The following is a 23,832-nucleotide window of genomic DNA, read 5'->3' as shown; positions in this document are numbered from 1 at the left end:
ATCAGCTAAAATGCTATGAGTACAGAGGTAAAATCAGTTTAAAATATACTATGAATTAAAAAACCCCTAGTGGTGGGAGTGGTCCCTCTAAAACTTTCCCGTATATTTGTAATAAACTTGTGCCAGAGAACGTCTTGCATGACTTTGGCGTACAATAGTTACGAAATATTAACACTGAATTTTACTGTATCGCATGATCATTGGCGATATTTTTGGCGATTAATCCATGGTATGCTGTTAATAGTATCTGAAAATCAAATTTTTGTTTCAGACGCGTTTTTCTCAATCGTTTGAAACAAATATTCAATACAAAACTGTTTTTGTAGTCACAAAATTCCATATCTAATTGGATGTATTTCAGTCACTTTGTTTGTTCAGGTATCGCGATTACATGCTTCTGAAAGTACAAATTGACAGACGCTCAGCCCCTTGTTGGATATGGATTAAAATATGACAGTTGTTATTTAAGCTATAAATGTTAAATCTGCGAACCGAATCTTATCTATCTAGCTCTCTCTGTTTTTGTAATTATAGTGTTAACTGACATTCGAGCAGCTGGATATACAGACTTTCTCTAAACGGATTTTGCTCAAAATTTGATAGAAATTTATTTATAAATGTGGTTTAAAGTTTGTATACCAAATTTCATCCGTCAAACTCAAAGTGTTTTTGAGCTCTTTTTTGTCCCAGACAGACAGATGGGCATTTTTCAAAAATGTGTTTTTCGAACTCAAAGAGATCTAAAATGTGAAGATTTGTTATAATCTCCATTTCGAATTTTTAAAGATTACTATACTTTCTCTACTATACAGGAAAATAAAAAGTTCTTAAATATGCTTTAAAAGTCCTTCGCGAATTTTAAAATTTGAACTATTGGCCCGCGTTGACAAATGCAATTATTAGAGATATGCGAGAAAACTTCGCAGACATAATTTCAGCTGGTTCTATTTAAGATTTGTTATGAAATCCAAAACTAAGTTATGGAAATACATTTTAAGTGTACTGATTGATGTATTTAGTGAATTGACTCTAAATAGATTAATAAGATAGTTGGTTTCTTGATTATGGAATCGTCAAAAAAAATTGTTTCAGAGTTTCTTTCTTTCTTTCTTTTCTTTTCTATTTGAATTATTTAATTGCTTATAATAAAGGACTGAAGATATATTTCAGATATTTTTGAGTTTGTAAAATTCACAACACATTTAAATTAAATTCTTTAATTAACGTATTTATAACTATGTTAAGCATAATATGACGCCTGTTTTCTCATAAGTCGCTTCATCTAAATTAATATAAAGATAATTTCCGTGGATAAATATTAATTTCTTTACAATATATTTTATTGATGAGAATAGTATTTTTAATGCTATGTTTGGAATATTTCAAAATTTTTTTTGGATTGTAGTGAAAGGTTGTAGATAAATAGTTTGACATCTAATAACTGCAATGGAGTATTGACAGAAATTAAAAGCGATGACTCGCATACCTATGTGTAATATTTGAGTTGAAGGAGATTGCCACAACGAAATAAAAAAGTACATATTTAAAAGTTAAATATGGCACTAAGAGGGGGAAATAAGTAATTAATTACTATTATTATGTCTCTGAATGCTTGATAGTTGTTACTATATCTATATTTTTTGTCAGTATATTTATAAAATTTCCAATTTCCAAATAATATTTAAATCAGTTAAATTCAATATTTTAGCATTTATTTCATTTTCTAATGCTTCCAGTTTAAATAGTTTTTCAATCTCAAAGCTATTGAAAAATAAAAATAACAGAATTTTATATGATATAACCCTTTTTTAACAAGATAAATATTAATGAGCTGGCACATGACTTAAAAATTCCGCAATTGCAATATCCAAAAATTTAAATGCTTTATAAGACAGATTGTTGAGCCAAGCGTTATCAAATCTACCACTAGTTATTTCTTGAATAATAGCTATTAATTAAAAAAGGATTTTTTTCAAACTTTTAATTAAATATTTAACGAAAAATTAACCAATATTTTAACGTTTTTGATCTCAATAATTTCGAAATATCTTATTGTACAAAACCATCTTCAGGCCACTTTAAAATAAGTAAATAAATAAGTAATACAAAACAAAATTTTCAGTAATATTGATTTTTTTCTTTAATTTTAATACATTTCAAGATATTTTTAATTATATTTAATTATAACACATATCAATGTTTTATTTAATGCATTTATGTGTAATCATAAGAACAGTGACAATATAAAACACATTTTAAGTGCGCATGTTATCATTGATATGTAATTAAATTTTTAAAATAAAGCAACCATAGACGAATCAAGTCTATAATATTATCGTGATACCATGTTGTGGAATAGAGTTCGAATCTCCTTAATTTTTTTTTGGGGGGGGTTACTCTTTTTTTAGTAAGGATCTTATGAAACCTATTGTCCTGTCACGTGTTTCTGCCTCACAAAAGAGATGAAACAATGCCATCTTTAAGCAGCTCGTGACTTGAAGATGAGTAATTTCTTGGCACATTCTCTCATAGATTATGCCCCTACTTCTTTTTATAGCATCTGTCATAATCGTTTTCAGAATCTGAAAGCAGGCCTGTTTGACGCGAACCCCCTTTTTACACCCTCCACGTTTCACTCTCGGCTCACGTGACACTTCATGAAATAGTTCCAGAATGCAAGCAAAGGAGAAAAAAGAAAGGAGAGGAAAAAAAAAAAAAAATAAGACCGAACCGAGTAAATAGAGGAGGAGACAGTAAAAAGTGATATGGGTCGACAACCCAGAGATACCAGACCGAATTAAAGTGAACATTTTCGAGGCAAATAATATGTTGGCGAATTTAAACGGTTTCTTGGAAACTGCAGAAGCTTTGGAATGGCGCCTTTTCTGTAATAACAAATTGTCTCGTAGCTTTGTGTTTATCATAAATAATGGAATGCTTTTATCATTGAAATGGAAATGTTTAGTGATATATTGAATGTGCAATAGAAAGGTGCGTTAACTACCATTATGCAATTTAATGCATTTGATCTTATATCAAGCAAAGCGTTAAGCATACGATTACTCTTTCTTCAAAATTTACAAAAAATGAAGGCTTTTTTTTTTTACTTCACACGTTAATATTTATTATTATCTTTGACAGCAACTATTGAATTTAATTTAAGATATTGATTTTTTCCTAACGTTTTTCTGGCGTCTGCATTATTAATACGAAATGTGGAGCTATAAGCAAAACTTTCATATTTTTGAATCTAATTCCGATGAAAAATTTACAAGTATTGTTTTGCATATTTAATATCTCCAGTTAAAATTGTGAGATATCTGGGAATTAAAAGTAGAGGAATTATTTTGAAAAAAGATTTTCGTTATCAAAACTAACTACTAGTGTAGTCATTATTGTAATTATTATATATATTTAGTAATGTGAGCTCTAAAATGGAGTTATGTAAAAAAAACAAAAAACAAAAACAATATCAGTAAGGGAAAAAACGAAGTGTTACTTTCTTTTTCAAAATAAAAGATTTAAAAACCATTTTAAATTGTCATCCACAACTCATAGGCACTGGCTAGCAGAGACAAATGTCTATTCTTTCTTATCAGATTTATATTGATAGTTAGTTTTTTTTTCTCGTATTAAGAGAAACTCAAAATTTATTTCATTATTCAATATTTCATCGTTTTATATTTAATTTTTTGCTATGTGTGAATGTTTTTGCCAGTCGTGTAAATGGCTTTTCAATGAATTAATAAACGATTAATTGGTTTAATTTAACAATAAACAATTTAGAAGAAAAAATAGATAACAATATTTATTACTGGTACGACTTTCTTAAATGAATTTATAAAGGATTTAACACTTAATTAGGAGGGTAAAGTCTACGACATCGCATTTTCTAAAAATTCAAATACGAATTTCTAATAAAAGATATCATTGCGAGTTCCATCAATAAATTTTCTAGATATTTTAATGTTAATAATAATTTTTTTTTAAATTTTATGAAATATACTGACACTAGAAAAATTTAAATATTTGGCAAAATATTTTTTTGGAATATATATGCATTAAAACTAAAATAAATCTAGAGAAACATATTATTTTCTTCCATTATATAAATGCATGATAAAACTAATAGAATGTAAAAGTTAACTTACATTTCACTTTCATCATCACATTTTTAGTTGTATTGACCCATTTAAAAACATATTCTAAAGTAAATTAGCACAGAATTTAAATTCAAAGTTATATACAAGTACGCTTTCTGCGGCTATACAAGTAGAGTTTTGCAGCTATAAAAGCATGCTTTTTGAAGTTAATGTTCTCGTGGAGAAAAAAAGTAAAGAAGATACAACTTCAAACCTGGAACATGATGGTATGATAGATGTTTTAGACTTGAATCATTTTGAATGATTGCATCAGCCATTATATATTGTGCGTAATACTTAATCTTATAACTTTCAGCTAGCAATTCTTATATATATATTTAAATTTATTTCGTGTATCTCGGAAACAGCTCTAACTATTTGGATCAAATTTTATATTTAGATAAGGTTTTGCTTTTTAAGTTTATTTTTATTAGCATCTTTCCTGAAAAAAAAACGCGATTTTACATGCACAATGTTTTTTTATATCTAAATATTGACATGTGGCTATTCATGAGCTACATAAGCGTATCAGAGGTGGTGTAGCGGTTAAGGCTTCGGATTCCCATATATTTTACTCATATTCGGTCACCGTTTGCAATTCAATTAGATTTCGCTTATAACTTTAAACGAGCCATAGAATAGGATTTTATTTACGATTTTACAAAATAAAAAAAAAATGCCGAGAGAAACTTTGTTTTCCAAGTACTCAGATTAAAACATCATCTTGTTAATTAAAACGAATGTGAAAAATATTACTTCATGGCATATGTCCTAAAGAAGCATTTTTTTTTATTATAACGTTATCATTGACGAAAGCACCCGACTGGAAAAGGCTAATTCTTATTTGGTTATCATTACAACAATAAATCAGCGGGGAAAGTCTTCCCGAAACTTTCTCGCATACTCTCTAATTAAGGTCTTAACCTCCTTATGGATCTTGTGTAAGGCTACAAAGCCTTGCAAGCCATTAGCGAACAATAGTTACAAATATAGATCTTTGGCACGCATCTTTTGTTTACTAAATCTGTTGTGTGAATATATATTTTGAAAGCCTTTTTGTCAACTGAATAAAGGCAAATTTTGACACATATTTACAGTTGTAGAAAAAAGATAATACAGCGAATTTCATTAGTTTAAGTTATTCCATTTATGAGTTAATGCGTTTACGTATATGCAAAGTACAATCGACAGATGGTCAATCTTTTGGCAGATTTGTTTAAAATCTGAGAAGAATCTATATTTTATATACTAAACCTGTGTACTAAATTTTATGTGCAAAGCTCTTTGCGTTTTGGAATATTCGATTTCATTTATAAACAAACAGCCAGACAGACAGTCTTCCTGTGAAGGATTTTGTTTAAATTTGATAGAAATTTAGGAATTTTGTCTAAAGTCCATATACCCAATTTCATTCGTCTAACTAGAAAGCGCTTTTGGTTTATCTTTGCCACAGACAGACAGAAGACAGATTAACATTTTTCCAAACATGTGTTTTCCGATTTTAAAGAATTCTAAAACGTAGAGATTCGACAGAATCTCTAGTTCGAATTTTTTGAAGATTACAATGCTTTATCTATACTGTGTTTACGACAGAATAAAAAATAATAATTATTAAGCTTGAAATTAATTAAAGAAAAAATTGGACATAAATAAAATCATATAACTAAAAAGCTATTTTTTAATGCGGCGTAAAAAGGATTTTATGTGATAATATACTCTGAAGTCCTTAAGAAAAAATATTATCTTTATATAGTTTCACACCTAATTAAAGGTTTTTAGTGACAATCTACTAGTTAAGAAGTAACCACTATCCAAATTCGGTTACTCTCGACTCAAAGATGTGTCCTTTAAATCATTTCTACCGATTTTTTCATTGCAGAATGCAGGCAAATCTGAAGATAACTAGCGAAAATGGTCCCTTCAAAACTTTTTCCTCATTCTAATTATAAAAAATGTAACCACACACACACTCCGCATCCTGGGGAAAATCGTGAATGCCACGATTGCTCAGAATTTTATTTTCGGAGTACCATACAAAAGCGTTCTGAGTTTCGTAATGTAGTAAAAAAAATGATTATGCAATTTGGGCGCATTCTTAAACTGAATAAATCCAAAAAATAACACAGAACTACGATTTCAGTAACAAGATCACATACCAAATTTCATTTATCTAATTTGTTGCGTGAGAATGAGCAAACTGGTAGACGGTCATCTCTATGACAGGTTTGACTCAAAAATTTATTACGGATATACACTTTCATACAACCCTTTTGTTGAAATTACAAAAAAGTACCTTTCGTAAAAATATTTGCATATATACATATATATTTATAATGAATACTATTTAAAATGTCATTTCTGAAAACTGCATCTAAGCCTGTGTAATGCGTTGATGCAGTTAATTTTTTTCCCCAGTCAAATGTGCGGATAGGAAAGAAAAAAAAATGTCGAGAACGATCCCAGTAACCTCCTTTCCACAGCTAAGATTGCACAGAAAGCACGATCAGCGAGAGAACAGACGATTTGGGAGGAAGGGTTTTAGGTTTTTAATGGGATGGATGTCTTTTCCAGACGCACAGCCTTTGATGATTCAGCTGTTGTGTGCCGGAGATTTGAGACACCTGCTGCTTAGCGAAAACATTCCCAGCAATCTGTGATTTATGCTGAAGGCGTGCTGTTCATTAAATATTACCCACACCAATGGGATGCATTTAAATGTTGATAAAATGAAGTGTTGTTAAATTTCGTGATCAATAACAGCGAATAACGAGATGGTGAATTTTGGTGAATCATATTTTTTTAAAGCCTGTTGGGAGAAATTTGATTAACCCTTTAAAGGACCATTTTTTTTCTAGTCATATTATGTTAAAATATTTTTAGGCTTGAAATTAGAATAAGAAAAGGGATTCATTTAGCTTATTAGATAAATTTAATTTGATTAATTAATTAATTTGGTTAATTAATAATTAAGTAACTAATCAAAACACATCATTTTGTCTGAGATAAAGAACTAAAGCATCTAAGTTTCTGACTTACTAAAAAAATTTGTCAGAACTTATGCCAACCTACATAATTTCATACAAAGATTGATAAATTTGGTGGGAAGCATACTTCCCACGGCCCTAGAAAGGGTTAAGTGACTTAGATGCTTTGACGGATTTCTGAACAGGCAATGTATTTTGACAATGCAACTGCATTGATGTACATGATGTTCTCTCTTACACAAATGATGTTTTAAAACAATAAGAATACATTAACCTGTTTTTCTTTTGAGATGGTCACATTTTTAGTTTTATGCCGACAAGAAATCTATTGAAAATTCGAAATAATTTCTATTCGAATAACACTAATAAGCGTGTAGTTGTATTTTTAAGAGTGGTTTCTTTTTTTTGTGGTATTTTTAATGCTTTTTTGTTCTTACTTATTCATGCAATTGTTACTTTTAAATTTTTCTTAACTAGGGTTGCTTTATTCATGAATATATATTATAACACAACGTACTTGGAGCTAAAAGCAGTGCCACTAAGGTTAATCTAAAATAACACATTGAAATCAGCATCTGTTTATAAGCTGAGATGGTCAATTTGTTGTACATTCTGTTATATGTCATTTACCTATATATCGACTATAATAATTTTTTCATATTTTAAATTAGAGTTTTATATCGAATTCGGATTAAACTGGCCTTCTTGAAAAAAACTGGTGGAAATAGGTATATCCAGACAGGAAAGTTTAATAAATCGGTGAATACATAGCATATAATTGTGTATATAATTGCTAATATTGCATTTTTCCAGTTCTTATGCATTTCTCCATGCCAGTATGTCAATATCTTCTTCAATATCTTCTTCTTATTATCTTCTTCGTCGATATATTCTTCTTTTTTAAAAAATAAATATGATGTTTGGTGAGATTCATCGTTATCGTAGAATTTTTGGGCAATACGAGTACGTTTCACAAAACTTGATAATATATATTGAAAAAAATTATTCATCAGTTTTTGAAAATGCAGCTTATTTTTTAGTTTGTTAAAATTCCGGCTTGCAACGAATTAAAAATGAAATATCACTGGAAAACCAGTCCCCCCCCCCAAGAAAATAAATCAACCCAAACTCCAAAAAATGAATCAAAATGATTTAAATATTATTTACTAACTTGAAAAGACTACAACTTAAAAATAGATGATTTTGATGAATATGTTATCGTTATGGCGTCCTTTATTTTTCTACACAAGTCGACTGGCAAGCTATTTGCAGCAGTGGAGCTTGGATATGATTGCTGTACAATACAGTGTTGCTATAATAGTGTAATCCAACTTTATTCGTTTATATCTTCTTTCTTTCTTGTACGTATTTATGTGTGCACAGATGTATTTGTGCTCACAGTTTTACGAAGAAGGTTTGCACTGATATGAATGCTTGGTTTTAAAAGTTCACAATAACATTTTTAAATATCGCCAGAAATCAACTTTGCCAAATTTCTTGTACTGTTGTTTTAAACATTTATTTTGTAGGAAGGCGACAGATTCGCATTTCATAATTTTAAATGTATTTTAGAAGAGTCTGTAAACAATGTCAGATTTAGTGTGGTAGGAATATATTTTACACGACATGCTTCAAGAACTAGGTAGGTTAACTATTCAGAGATTTATTTATTTTTAGTTTAAACTATAAATAAATAACTACGCTATCTCTAACCTTTTCTACTGTCTAGCAGAACAATACCCTCTGCACTATTCTAGTAGACAATAGGTTAATGTTATTCGGAAGTACTAAAGATCTTGTTGTTTCTTCAAGCTCTTGGCAATTGGATCGACCTTTGTTTGCCATTTGTTTATAGCAAATGAAATGCTATGAAGAAATTGACAAATTAAGTTTTTTAAATAATGTATTAAAGAAAATGGGTGGTTGAAAAATTAGTTTAACAAATGATTAAGGAAAGCTGGTTTTGATGGTTGTGGTAAAAATTAGGTAAAATTAATGCAATTACGAACCAGATTAATGAAAATATATTGGATATTCTCTAGTATTTTTAGGAAGTTGTTGAATGTGTCATGGAAGTGACTTTCAAAATGCACGCTACTTCATTTCAGGATAGTTTCCCATTGGAGCACTTCGAGATATTATTCAATTTTTATAATATATTTATTTGTATACAATTTTAATTCATTTTTGAAGGTTGTGATGTTTTTACAAAACACTTATCATAGCCTTTCGCTTAGATAGAGAAATATATCTTTAAAGATGAGGATATCGATAATTTTTCGTAGTTTCAAGATCTGTTCAAGTCATTTCTTTATCTGGATTTATTGTTGTAAAAGAATACCATCGGATTGAGTTGTTTTGTCACATTTAATTGAAAACAAACTTTATGGCCATGGAATGAAATGAGTTTTGGTTGGCAGTCACAAATGAGTATTCACCCTGAAAGTCTAAAACACAGAGAACTTTAACTCCATTTGCCACTTCTGATTTAACTTCAGGAGTTGCTGTCATAACAAAATATGGCGCGAAAGTCAACGAGGGGGAAAATGAAGATAATTGTGATTATGATTGCAGATGTCTAGAAATGAACAAGCTCCTTCACCTTATTGATAATTATATTAGAATGTTCAATTTATTTTTATGTGATTTAAAACGTATTTTATTTATTTTTACGTAATAAATATGCAAATATAAAATATTTTGAATTTTTTTTTTTTTTTTTTTGAAATTTTTAGATAGGCTACCTTGAAGAAAGTTTCTTGGACTGAGAGTCAAGTATGCTTAGGATATTAAAAAAAAAAAAAAAATAAAGAATAACTGAGCAATAAAAAATGGCACTGAAGAATGAAATATTTAAAGGCGTTACAGATAGATAAATATTTTTGGATTTGGACAAAAGAGTATGCAAAGAGGAAGTGTTGCATTGTGACTTATAGCACTTTACAAGCCCGCTGACAGTTATTTGTCAGCGATTTAAGCCGAGCGAGCGTCTTTTGTTTTTGCCAACTAAGTGTAAGTGCCAACTAAGGCTAAGAGTACGACTTAGCTACTTCATGCGTTACATTCGCTTGCACAACTCTTTTTACGGGGGGGGGGGGCGCATTTACACACTTCACAGATAGAACACAGAAGAAGAACAACCATGACCGAACCGGGACGCCCAGATAACAGGGAAAAACGGGCTACCCCTATGTCAGGATGCCGGCGAGAAAGTATTGTAATAGTCAAAATACTCGAACTTGATATTTTGACGAATCACCTCGTTTCAGGCTACCCTGAATACGAAAAACATATTTTTGAAATTGTGTCCATCTGGGTACCCGATAATTCGTAAAAGCCGGATAAAATTTGATATATGACCTTTATACCGAAGCTGTAGATTTTTCAAAATCAAATTTTGAGCAAATTGTACGAAATCCATTCGGATGAAGTCTGTCTGTCCGGTGTCCGAATATAAGTTAACATGATAATCATAAAACGAAAAGAACAAGGGTTTCGGTAAATTTCGGTAAAATTAAGCATTCAGATTTAATATCTAAAATGTAAATACTTATCAAATTGAAACCAACTCCGTCAAGGGTTGACCGTCTGTCGATCTGTTCTTTAAGAAACATATAAATGCGATAACTAAAACGCAACGACTTATAAATATGAAATTGATATATAATTTTATGACTACAATTGTAGTTTTGTGTTCAATTTTGGTTTCAGTCAGTAGGAAAAGAAAGATGCTCAAAATACTCCTTCGTTAATCTGGTGAATGTGTGTTTACTGCCAAGCATCGAAAGCTACTTGGCTGTTTCATAACTAATGTTCATCAATGTCAAACTGTTAATATTGTGGTGAAAAGCTTATAAGCCAGACAACAGATGCGAAACACGGGCATTTGCTTTTGTCTTGTGGTCTTGTTACACGACTGCGAACCACAAGGTCTCAGGTTCTATCCTAGCTCATAACAATCCGCTACAATATTATTAGAGAATATGCAATTATATTTTCAGGAAGGGCACTCCTTTTGTTTTTGATTAATATGACTTACTGATATCATAATTATTATTACAATAGTGATATTTTTCGGTTTCAGATTAAGAGAAGACTAATAAATGATATGAAACTATTAATAAGCTTATTATCTAGATATGAGGTTGCACTAAGTTTAATTGAAAACTTATTACATAAATTTATATCTTGTTTGGATGATGAGGTAGGCATTTCACACAATTTCCACACCACACCAGCAAGAAAACATTTACTTCTGATAGTTTTAAAGTGCTCCAAGTTTTTACACACATCAGGTATTTGGCGAAATCAAGTTGCAAAACTGATATAAATCCAATACATTTTACTTATATTCCTACTGAATCGTATAAGCAGCACTCATACATTTCACCTAATTTTGGAAAAAACATTGGAGATGTAGAATGATTGTTAACAACACATCAATTAAACATGATGATTGTTAACAACAAATCAGTTAAACCTAATGATTTTTAACAGCACTCATGTATTTCACTTATTGGAAAGAACATTGAAGATATTATAGAATGACTGTTAACAACACATCAATTAAACCGTAAATTAAATCCCATGAATTTTAAGCTAAAACTTGGCTTAAACAATGGAAATATCATTCAAATATATTTCTTACGCTCTCATTTTCAAACAAAATTAATTTTATCATTTCTCATTTCTACAAGAAACATTTTTATACATTTTTGTAGAATTTCAACTCGGATTTCTAAGTCTCTCAATGACTGGATATTCAGTTACCTTTAAAGGCACACTCATTCAGGAAAAATCCCGCCATAAACAGCTACAATTTAACGAGAGGAGCCGGAAGAAGTCATAAAACTTAACTCGAACACATCAATCAACTGTTCCAAAAAAAGGACGCGGGAAAAAGAAAAGCAGGCGACAGTCAGGTTGGTTATTAAAAACCTCAAAAATTCTTAAACGGTTTCCTCACGCTCGTCGAACAAGAGTTCTTTCTTTTTCGTTGAAGATAGCGAAGAAGAACAAATTGTGTTGATGAAAGCGCTTCTTTGATCGTTTCTTTCTGGTGCCACATTTGTTGATGACAGCAACATATGCAAGATGGCTGATAATAGGCTAATAAGTTTTATTTTGAATCAGATAGAGTTTATGACAAAAACCCTATTTAAAGAAAGGGTTATCTGAGTCTCTTGTGGTGCTTGGTAATATTATGTTGATGGAAGTTGTAGTATTTATGTTACTGTGATGTCGTTTGGTTTATTTAAATAAGGTTCTATGAAAGAGAAGAATTTGATTCATAAAGTATTTCGGCCCTTGAAGTTCTTAAAGCTTTTCTTTTACTTGAAATCTGAGTAATAGTTAAGAATTCTTTTCAGTTTATTGTTAGAAACTTCTAGAGTTTCAAAAATAATATATTATAGCAATCAAAGAAGGAAGTATCTTTCATATTTATTTTATTTAGAAGATTTGGAATAAGAAATAATAAATAAAAAAGTTTTTTTAAGAAATCAAATTATATTACTAAGAACTTTTTTTTGTCTCAGTCAGATTTTATTTTCTCTTATACTTTGTACAGAGAAACTATGGTTATTGCCAAAAAATTCGAATTCAAGACATTGAAGAATTCCCACATTTCAAACCTTTCTAATTTGAAAAACACATTTTTGATATTATATTCATCCGTCCGTTTGTCTGTCCGTGAATATGATAACTCAAAAACGTTTTGAGCTAGATGAATGATATTTTGAACGAAATTCATTAAAAAAAAGTCTGTCTGTCTGGCCTTTCAAATACAAATGAAATCGATTACTTCAAAACACAACGAACTAGATAGGTAATATTTGGTAAAAGCTAAAATATAGATTCTTACTAAATTTTGAACCAAAGTGGTCAAAGGGAACCATCTGTTAATCGGTACTTCCGCAAACATCTAAACGCCATGACTTAAATCAATGAAATTTACATGATCTTGTGACTACAACTGTAGTTCCGCGTCAATTCGTATTTTCATTTCAAGAAAAGCATTCAATATAAATGTTCGCACGATAGAGGCAGTAAAAATGTTAGATTAATGCCAAAAATCTATATTTCATTAGTAATGTTCGTCAATGCATTGCATGACATTAGTCCACAAATTTATGGGGGAAAGAGAGCTAAAACCTTTTTTGGAGAGGCGAGAAAGTTTTGTTTGTGATCACACCCCTAAATTAAAATTAGTAACTCACTTTTTAATTATTTTTATCTCAATTTAATTAAATTAACCTTTATATTTTAATTAGTAAAAATTTTGAAAAAAAATATTTTTTTAATTTTTAATTATTGAAAGGATTAGATTTGGAAACATAATAATTCAAATAATAATAAAATTCAAAAATGCTTTTTAAAAATATCTTATTTTTTTGGGATATTACTATTACAAAAAATTCATCTGGTATAGGATTGATATGATTTTTCATAAAAATATATTAAATTTTAAATGATTTTATTTTTTAAAATTTGATAAGTTTTCATTTATTATTAAGTTACTGATTATGCAACAATTACATAAACTTTTAAGTCTTTTTAATTCTGATAATTTGAATTTTAGAATTTTATTTAAATTTTACTTTTCAGAAATATTGATTACACGAATTTCTTTCGAATTTTATGCTTACAAAATTTCTGATAAAGAGTACTGAGTATCAAAACAAAATTAGAAAAAATCTTTTATATAGTCGTTCAGTTTTTTTTTTCTTTTCGAATTATTGAATGATGGATTCAATATTTTGGAAGATTGCACAATTAATTTTAATTTATACTAACTATTTAACCAAATTAATCTTGGCGTTTTCTCTTTATTCAAGATTGCCCAATTTTTTAACTCATTAATAAATAATTCACATTAAATATTTCTGGAAATTTAAACTTTATATTTAGTAAAAAAAAAATTATCTTAAATACTATGAATCTTACTATTTTCGATTAATTTTCCGCTCTTGCTATCATTAGAATAAAACGATAGAACTACCTGAATAATTTCGAATAATCCCTATATTTGGTACATTTAACTCTTTTCTCCGATTTAATCCCACCTGTTCATTATATTTAGATAATCCTGAGTTTCAAGAAAACAAATATAATTTATTTTAGTTAAGTTAAAATCTTTTAAAGCCCCCAGTTTAACCACAACAGTTTCAACCGTTTAACCCAGATTGAAAAAATAATTTGGATTTGTCTTGCAAAACTAACTGTTTACATCATGCAATCAATAATTGTTATGCTTTTTTAGTATGTTAATCAATTAAACATTTATGCAGTATTAATATGAAACAGATAATGAATATTTTCTTTTATTTATTATCTGTGTAAATTAACCAATTTTTATCTAATAAAACAATGTATAAATAAGAATAAATAAGCATTCATTTCATACTAAATAAATAGACAATATTTTGATTTCGGCTACGTATGACCAATTTAAAACAGCATACTGAATCATTATTGAATATATAGCATTTAATTATCTAAAAATATAACATCTTGGTTATCTAATCAAACATCTTTTTAAAGAAACAGCTATAACGAAATTTTACTTTTTTTCAAGATAATGCGTATTTATTTTTTAACGAATCGTCAAGATAGAACAGAACATGGAGCCTTCTAACTTCATTTCATTTGCGTGTGCTACTTTTAACCGCGACAGTTGGACGCACCATTAACTTCTGGTGACCCTTCCTGAATTGGCACCAGCCTATTTTTAAGTGCCTACATGTAAGGCAAACAGATGAACATAAGTGTGAGTAATGAAAATGTTTACAGAACAGATAAATCAAACAGATAGACAGTGGTGCAGAAAAATAGCCGTAAATTCATTTGAGAATATGTAACATCATTATTTAATTAAAAGAATGCTTTCTTTAAGGTTGAAATGATTTATATATGTACAGAAATTTTTATTTGTTAATTTATTTAGTTTTACTCACATCAAAAACTATACCTTTAAATAGATATTCATATATAATTCGGCTTTTATTCTTTTTAAAGCCGTCAGAAGTATATTAATGACCAAACTAATAAATTTTTTTATTGTACAGGACAAGTTATTTTGCATTTCTGATTAGACCAGTTACAAGTTCAGAAACTGCAAAAAAATATCCGTAAACACTTTGTTCAAATAATGTGACTTTGATATTCCAATTCATTTTCGACTAACAATATCATTATTTTGATTTTGAAATAAAAGGAAAGCAGCAATTAACGCTAAAGGGAAGACTAGCATTAAGTACTTGTCTCGATAAAACAAAAATGTTTTGATGTTTTAATTTTCTATTTCAAACCACAGCGAAATATCTATATTTCTTAATTAATTAATGTATCAAATTAAATTTTATACAAGTAATTTTTATTTATTTAAATTTTCTTAATTAATGTATCAAATCAATATATCAAACACTCGAAATGAATTTCTTCATTTATGAAATACAATGAAAAAAATATTTCATTGCACCATTACTGAAAAAATCGGACTTTTAAAAAAATTAAATGAAGTGACAAAATTTTTGAAATTCGATCTGAAAAAAATTCTAGAATTTAAACATGCAATCCATGACTGACAAATGAGAAATGTAGAGAATATTGATAAAAGCCCCCCCCCCAAAAAAATCTGTAAATAGAAAATCAACGAAGTAAAACTCTAATATTAAAAAAATAGTTAAATATTTAGAAAAAAAATCAGACAGTCAGAAAAAAAAAGATTTTCTTAATTCTTCGACAATTTTTTTCAGTCAATTTAAGAAGATCATATTTTTTTAATTAAAGCGAAAGCAATGGGAGAAGCTATCACATTTATAATTATTCTATTTTAATTAATAGTGAATTATAAATGAAATTATGATTAAAATTTACTTAAAAGATTTTATAAATGCCCATCATGCCTTTATAATTTTGTTTTGTCTTCTATAAGTTTAACAGAATTATTTTTCTTTTTAATATCTACAAAAAATCATTTTTAAAAAGCTTTTATATATATATATTGTTTTATACCTTCTATAATTTTTTTTTGCATTCTTCTTAATAAATTTGTTATATCCTTTCTATAAGCATAAAAAATTGGATCTAGGAAAAGGCCTTGAACGCCGCGAATATTCAGATTTTTATTTTCAAATAATAATCTGAATATTCAAATAATTAAAAAATGTGGTTATTGGGCTCATTGAGATCTGAAAAGTAAAGACCGTCAAAATCTCGTTTTACGTTTTTTACGTTATTTTTGACGATTACAGTACTTTCTCTGCACTTGTATGAAAGTAAAAATTTGTCGGTTTCTTGTGATTTTAACTCTGAACAATTCTATTTGTGTATTTTAAAAGATCCTCTGAAATTGCTTTTAAGCACCAAGTTAGCGGTGCCCTTTTCTTTTTCTTTTTTTTTTTAGTCAATGCTAACTGCGTTCACAGCACAATAAAAAAAAGAGAGAAATGTTTGCTTTACAGAACAATTTATATGGACCCTACTTGTTTGTCTTTCATTGTCAAAAAGTTTTTTTCTCTTCTTGGCGGTAGTATTTATAGCGTTAACAGAATAAAAAAAACAACACTCATTTTGACGAGATAACTATGTACTTAGCCAATTTGTTGGACCCAATTATTATCCTCTTTCATAACTGCTGGGCTTAATCACACCGCAGAAATTATTCTTCATGTCTTCTTATTCAACAGTGATAAAGACGGATTTCGTGACATAAATCATACTTCTGTCCTAGATAGAAACATTTTCCTTTTCAAATGCGACTTGACAACTTTCAATTATGTTTTTAAATGACAGTTTAAAAATAAAAATATGGACAGTATATAATTTCTGTGTAATAACGGTCTTTTCTATGAAATGGAAAATAACTGGATACTTCGTAGTTGCAATAAGCAAACCCTGGCGTTTTCAGTCAGTGAATATCAAATTAAATCATTCGATTATAGATAAAATTCCAAAATCATATTCTTTTATCCTTCATATTAAAATAACAGGTACTTTAAAGAGTATAGGACCTCTAACAACTAAAAGCAGCTCTCCCTAATGTAAGAAAAAATGATTGAATCTGATAGATTTTTTACCACAGTTTTATAAGACATTTAACCTTATAATTATGAATATTTAAGTTAGTGAAATGATTTTCATTAATTAAAGCATATGTGAAGAAAAACATGTTCCGTATAAATTGTCGAAGACAGAACATACTTGCGGGTAAAGTTTTTCACAAAATAAGCAGCTTATATTAACCAAAGTTACATCAATTTATTCTTAAAGAACATAACTTGGTATACTTGCAAAGAGATAAATATTTTAATTGATTTACTGGAGTTATTTTACTTTTTATGTTGTTAAAACTTAATAACGCTTTTTAAAATCATTTTTAGCATATTTAGCAGGCATTGTAGAAAAAGTATATATAGTAATAACGCTTTGATTTTACATGATTTTCTTTTTTTTATGTATATAAGCATACCTGGAAAATTTCATATTGATACGATGAAATATTTTTGTTTAATCCTTTGCAATCTGAAAATGAAGTACTGAGAAAAATGACTTTAAAGTAATTATTTCTAAATGAGAAATCAACAATGATCTTCACGTTTTTAACTATATCTTTTAAACTAATTAAAGTACACACATATACAATACCAACAAATTTCCAGAAGGGTTTCGGCTAGCAAATGGAATCTTAAAAATTTTTGAAAAATTAAACGTTTAAAGGTTTTATAGCCCCATAAATCAAAATTTAAAAAAAGTATATCTATCGGAAATTGAATTAATTCTGTCTTCGAAAATATTCCCAATCCTAAAGGCAGTAGCAGTTAGGGCTTACTAAGCAATTGTCTAGCCTGAGGGTAATGAGGGCAGAGAGGTCGATAGAAAAGATGGTATTAGGGTGTCCCAAGAATTAATTTCTCATCGCACTATGAATGGCTTTATTTGACTCTGCTTGTGCAAGCATACAAGCTTATATATTATCCGTCTATGTACTTGGTGTAAAGACAATAGGCCTTCAACGACTACAAAACGATTTGGGGTGTAGCCGTGACTACACCCCAAAAAAGTTCTTTTGTCCATTTGGTTGTATTGGAAAGGCGTAATTTTTTCCGCGAGCTCCTTCCTCAAGGTGAAACAATAAATTCTACGAAATATTGTCATAAACTGGATCAATTGAAAGCTGCCGTGACATAAAAACGGCCACAATTAATGAATCGACGAGGCATTGTTTATCATGATAACAACACGAAATCACATATTGCATTAGTCGTGAGAGAGTAGCTCTTACAGTTTGATTGGGATGTTTTCATGCATCCTGCATACTCTCCAGATCTCGCTCCATCTGATTATTACTTCTTTCTATCCTTAAAAAATTTTCTTCGCCGCAAACGCTTTAAATCTATCAGTGAAATAAAAGCGCACCTCGAGGATTATTTCTTGTCCGAAACACAACAGTTTTGGAAAGAAGGCATAATGAGGCTTCCTGAGAGATGGAAGAAGATAATAGAGCAAAATAGTTCTTATATAACAAAATAAATAATATCTTAATATTAAATATTGTGTATTCATTTCATATTAGAAATAGGAAAGAAACTTATGGGACACTCTAATACTAGTCTAATTGACAAATAAATATATTAGTAAAAAGAGATTAAATTCTATTAATTGAAAATTAATGATATAAATATTAACTTCTTATCAAGTATCCCTGGCAAAATTCCTATCTGGCTCATTAAGTGTCTTAATATTTACAATCACTGATTATTTGTTTAAATAACCAGCGGAAATGTATTACAGTTTGCAAGCTCACATATTTTTCTTTCCTCAAGGCAGAGTTGAACGATTCTTGCTTATCTTTCTATAAGTGATAATAGTTATCATTTTCCGGAACTCGGAAACAAATCGTTTGCATTTCCGGAACAACAAAAAACATTGGATAACACGAATCAAGAGAAGAAAAAAAACCTCTTTCTTCTTTCAATTGCTTTCTTGTCAAAGGCAATTGAATTGGATTGCTTCGTAGCAGAAAGGTTACATAAACAACAACGTTTTTTAGATAAACTATAAACTAACGCATTTGTAAACTTCTTTTTCCTCATTTTTTGTTTCGATTAAATTCTGTAAGAAATCACATATACCTTGCTCTATAAATTGTATTATACTTGAACTTGTTTCAGCAACATTGTGGAACCGTTAAAAATAACGAATACATTTTGTAACTTTATTTCTTTGCTGATCAAATGGGCACAAAAATGTAATAAAATAGCTTTCATTTAGCTCAACGTATTCTGTTGTCGAAGTTGTTAAACCTTTTTCTATTCTGCATTTCATATAAATTCAAACTATTACGGATATTCTTGAAATTTATTTTTTTAACATGTAGAATTCACTTCACAAAGTGATTTGACATTTGAACACTTAAATGCACTTTTGTTCTATAATTTACTGCAATTAAATATTGATTATTATTATTTTTTACCGTTTTATTAATCGATTGAATAATAATATAATTTGTAGCAGTTGCATTACTCTGTCTTCTGTTTTGGATAATAGATGGCAATACCTAATTAGGTACGCATCCCATGGTGCTCTGTGATTGCTATTATAATGAGATAAAATGCTGTTCTGTAAGAGATGCGCGCGTGAATGTCTTGTGTTCGTGTTTTGGGTTTGTTTTGTGTGAAGTGGGATCATTCAAGAAATGTGTCCGAAAACATGGGTCTTCTTGTTTCCACTGCACGGATTATATTCCTTATTATACTAGGGTAAAACACTTATTCAGTACCTCCTCTATCCATTTGGTGTTTCGTTCTTTCCTGTGACAGTAACGGATACCTTCTAGCGGTTCACTGCTTGCTCTCCACCCATGCATTGTATGGTGAAAATTGCTTGTTTAGATGTTTCCTATTTACCCTTAAATTTTTGCTTATGAGTTTTGAAACACCCTGTATAATACACGCACCAGGAGTACGTGTTGTACCAGTTAGGAGTACGCGAAAGTAAATGCAGAATACACAAAGAGAAAGAGATTAACATAATAATAATAAATTAAAATTTTTCTTTTCCAAGTTTGAATGAAAGGGTGTTATGCAATCCGAAACCTGAAAACGAAATGAAAAAAAAATAATAAAGAGTAGATGAAGCCCCTATAATTTATTGATAATTATTTGTCACCAGCCCCGGCCACTATCAAGCATATTGCATTGTGCTTTTGCCGCCCCAGAATTTGAGAAAGCTGTGTCTTTACTAGACGCCATTCTTCTCTCTGATCATTTTTCTTTTATTTTAGTTTAAAGTTATAAAGTTTCTTATTTCAAAGATTTTATTTAAAATGCGATAAAAGTACGCACAAGAAATTGATTATCATGGCAAGTAATTGTTAGATTTAAATTGTATCATAAATATTATTATAAAAATAGAATAAAATGTAAAATCAGAATGAAATCCTACAAATGTTATTAAGTTCATTCAAATTGTTTCCCTCTTGAGCTAACCTAGATAATGTTATTAATAATAATTTCGTTGTAAGGAAAGATAGTGGATAGATTTAAAGTAGAAGTACTCCAAAATAAAATGATGAATCAACGAGTTAAAAAAAGTTGTTGCTGTTGATTTAAAGGAATAAAATTGGTGACTGATTCGTACGAAAATGTTAAATTACTCCGTGATGAATTTTCATTATATAACAAAATTACTTTAAATGTTTTACTGCAGTCATAAATAGTTTTTGACCTCTAGCAATTGACTAACACAATATACTACTTTTTATTAACTCATAAAATGATGAAATCCTAAAGATGTTTCGCAATTTTCAAGTTGCGCGAATATCCGCCAGCTGCTTAAGTTCTTGCAAATTATACGACCTCCGCCAATTGTTCACTTGGCACGACTAGTGGGGAATATTTTGCCATAAATTGTATTCTTCCTTAATTCTTTAGAAGAGGAAGTTCACGCCTCTGATTTTATTGCTCAAAAAATGTTTTTTCAGCAATGCGAGTTATGCGTCTGACGCACAGAATTTATTGAACGGATTTGGGTGCACTTTTGTTTGGCACCCAGCCAGTTACAATTGTGCCAGATTTTTGGCATGTACAGCAGTTTCTAAATCATTATCTTTCATTATCTTACAAATATCTTTTGTACAATAGAAGTGTTCCGACGAACAGTGTAATATATATATATATATATATATATATATATATATATATATATATATATATATATATATATATATATATATATATATAGATTTAGATAGATAGATGTAATGATATTTTAAACTCTTAATTTAATCCAAATTAATTTTCAAAACTTTATCTTAATTTAGCCCATAGTAAAATATTCTCTTATTTCCTGATCTAATTCCACTTTCGGGTTAGTTAATTTCTTTGTAAAAATAAGGAGCCATCAGTACTACGTATCAAATGAAAGTGATCCCTTCGGTGCCCTTGCCAAGGTGTCAATACTCAACATGAGTATTCAATTGGCGCGTGGCCGGAAATCTCATGTTTACATAAGACTGGTGATCATTTGTTTCGCCCCTTCCTTCCTTTCTTTACTTCTGCTTTTGTGCCGCACTGCGCCTTCTTGTAAATAAATAATCATGCCTGTCTCCGAGGTGAGAATAAAACGAAATTAAAAATACAATGTATCTTCACTGCTTGCCAAACCTGCATTCTGCTGCAACCAAAATGATGTTACATATATATATATATATATATATATATATATATATGTGTGTGTGTGTGTGTGTGTGTGTGTTTTATACCAATCTGTAGATTTTGGCCTATCTTAATGAAATTTGCGTCACATACTTATCAACCATTCAATCGCCTACTTCTGTCATTGTAAGGAAAAAACATTAGTTTTTTTTTAAACATTAACTCCGAAGTAGGACATTTATTATAGCAAGTTATATTTTTCTATATTTTTTTCTTTTTGATTAAAAAAAATTATCCCATTCGTATTCATGATGCGAAAATATTTTAAAAAGTCACTACAAAATTGATATCACAATGATTTGGAAAGTGTTTTTTTTAAAAGTGGTCTTTATATACCTTGAAGAATACTATATATATATAATATTTTTTTTTCTTTTTGTCCCCATTTCGATTGGATTTTTTTTTTAAATTTAGAGCAACAAAAGTCGATATTTTATCACTGGAAATCTCAATGACCCGCGACGATATTTTTGAAACAACTTTGATACAAGCGTCTTCGTTATTCGTTATATAGAAATCGATAGCCTTTAATTTAGTCTCACCTATTTCAGTATACTCTTGCACAGTTTACATTATCTATGAGTGATTCCATCATTTAGATTTACCAATTCAATTGTACTGAAATTCTGCTGTCTCATTTAAATAGTTTTTTTTAAAAAAAACTGAATGTATCTTTAAAATTTCAATTTTTAAAATATTTTTAGGCTAATTTTTTAACAATGTTTTTATTACTGTAATTAAAATCCCCCTTATTTTATTACTTTATCAAATCTATCTTTCGCACATTTTTGCCACTCTTAAAGTTATTAACTCTAAAGTAGAATTTTAACTTATGTTTTATTAAGTTCCCTTTCTTTGTGTAATTAATTGACACTTTAATGACTTTGTGATGTTTCATTTAATTTCCACAAATTTTCAAATGAACCTAATCAGTGTAAAAGTTCATTGAAAGTTATTGAATCTCATTGTTTACGAAGGAAAAGGATACAGGGGGGGGGGATCTATCTTTTATGATTATCGTCACTATCCGGTGTTTTGTAATCAGGCATACAAACATGGCTATAACAACCATGATATGACGAAAGTACTTGTTGCCATAACAATCAGTAATGGCAAGAGAGAAATGGTATCCAAATTATTATGATTAGATGCTGCCGGGTGATTTTTGGTACTGTTCTTGTATTTCGCTCGAGCCAGGTGGTTCAAAGTACAAAGACATAAATAGAGTTAAAATGATGATTAAATGGCCAAAAAAATATAAGAAAAGATAATCAAATATTAACGAAAATCGCAGCAGAAAAAAACTGTTCCATTAAGTTTTAATTCTTGCATCTTTTCTTCTCTATTTGTAAAAATGGGATTTTGTATGCATTTTTCCCTAACTTACTGGTGTTCTAAAGAACAAAAATCTTATTTAATATTCTCAAAAACATTATACTGTTTCTTTTCAATGCTTAAATTTCAGTTAATTATCTATTAAATTAAACTTTGGTATCATACAAGGCATTCCATCTAGTAGTGAATTTGAGAAAAAATAAATCTCAGGGAAGAAGCGTGGAATATAATAAAAATAAAAACACACTACCGTTCTTTAGTACATTAATACAGTTCATTTTCAAAAAGTGCTTTTAATTAATTAAATTCGATATGTTAATCTGAAAATTACAAATTATTATTGATTCTTTATAATTTCAATATATCAGTTGAACGATTCTTCAGTTAATCTTTATGATGTTTAAATTTTCAGAATAAAAATTGGATAAACTATTACAATGAGGGTAGATAGCGAATATACAAATTTGTGGCATATTTTTCAAAACTTTATGAAAAAATTCTTTTGTATTTTTAAAAAATTAAATAAGCGTTATAAATAATTTGAACTTTTGCATGAAAGGAACTGTATTCAGTTTCGTATATCAAACTGCTCAAACCTAGATATCATAAACACAATAGCGAACTCAAAATTCGTAAAATGAAGGCTGGTATCCT

General features: G+C 29.2%; 2 protein-coding genes across 2 annotated transcripts in view; one reads left to right on the top strand and one right to left on the bottom strand.

Annotated features, from left to right (window-relative positions):
- Positions 1 to 8,437, bottom strand: part of LOC129966874 (uncharacterized) — a 47,492-nt gene extending 39,055 nt beyond the window's left edge. Inside the window, exon 1 of the mRNA XM_056081479.1 lies at positions 8,298 to 8,437. The gene's annotated coding sequence lies outside the window, so the exon portion shown is untranslated. The remainder of the gene's footprint in view (positions 1 to 8,297) is intronic.
- LOC129966876 (WAP four-disulfide core domain protein 1-like) overlaps positions 1 to 23,832 on the top strand; it is a 65,217-nt gene that overhangs the window by 17,230 nt on the left and 24,155 nt on the right. The gene's annotated exons all lie outside the window — the stretch shown is intronic.

Source organism: Argiope bruennichi, chromosome 4, assembly GCF_947563725.1.
Source record: "Argiope bruennichi chromosome 4, qqArgBrue1.1, whole genome shotgun sequence".
Classification (NCBI taxonomy): Eukaryota; Metazoa; Arthropoda; class Arachnida; order Araneae; family Araneidae; genus Argiope; species Argiope bruennichi.
This window is presented reverse-complemented; position numbering and strand designations above follow the sequence as displayed.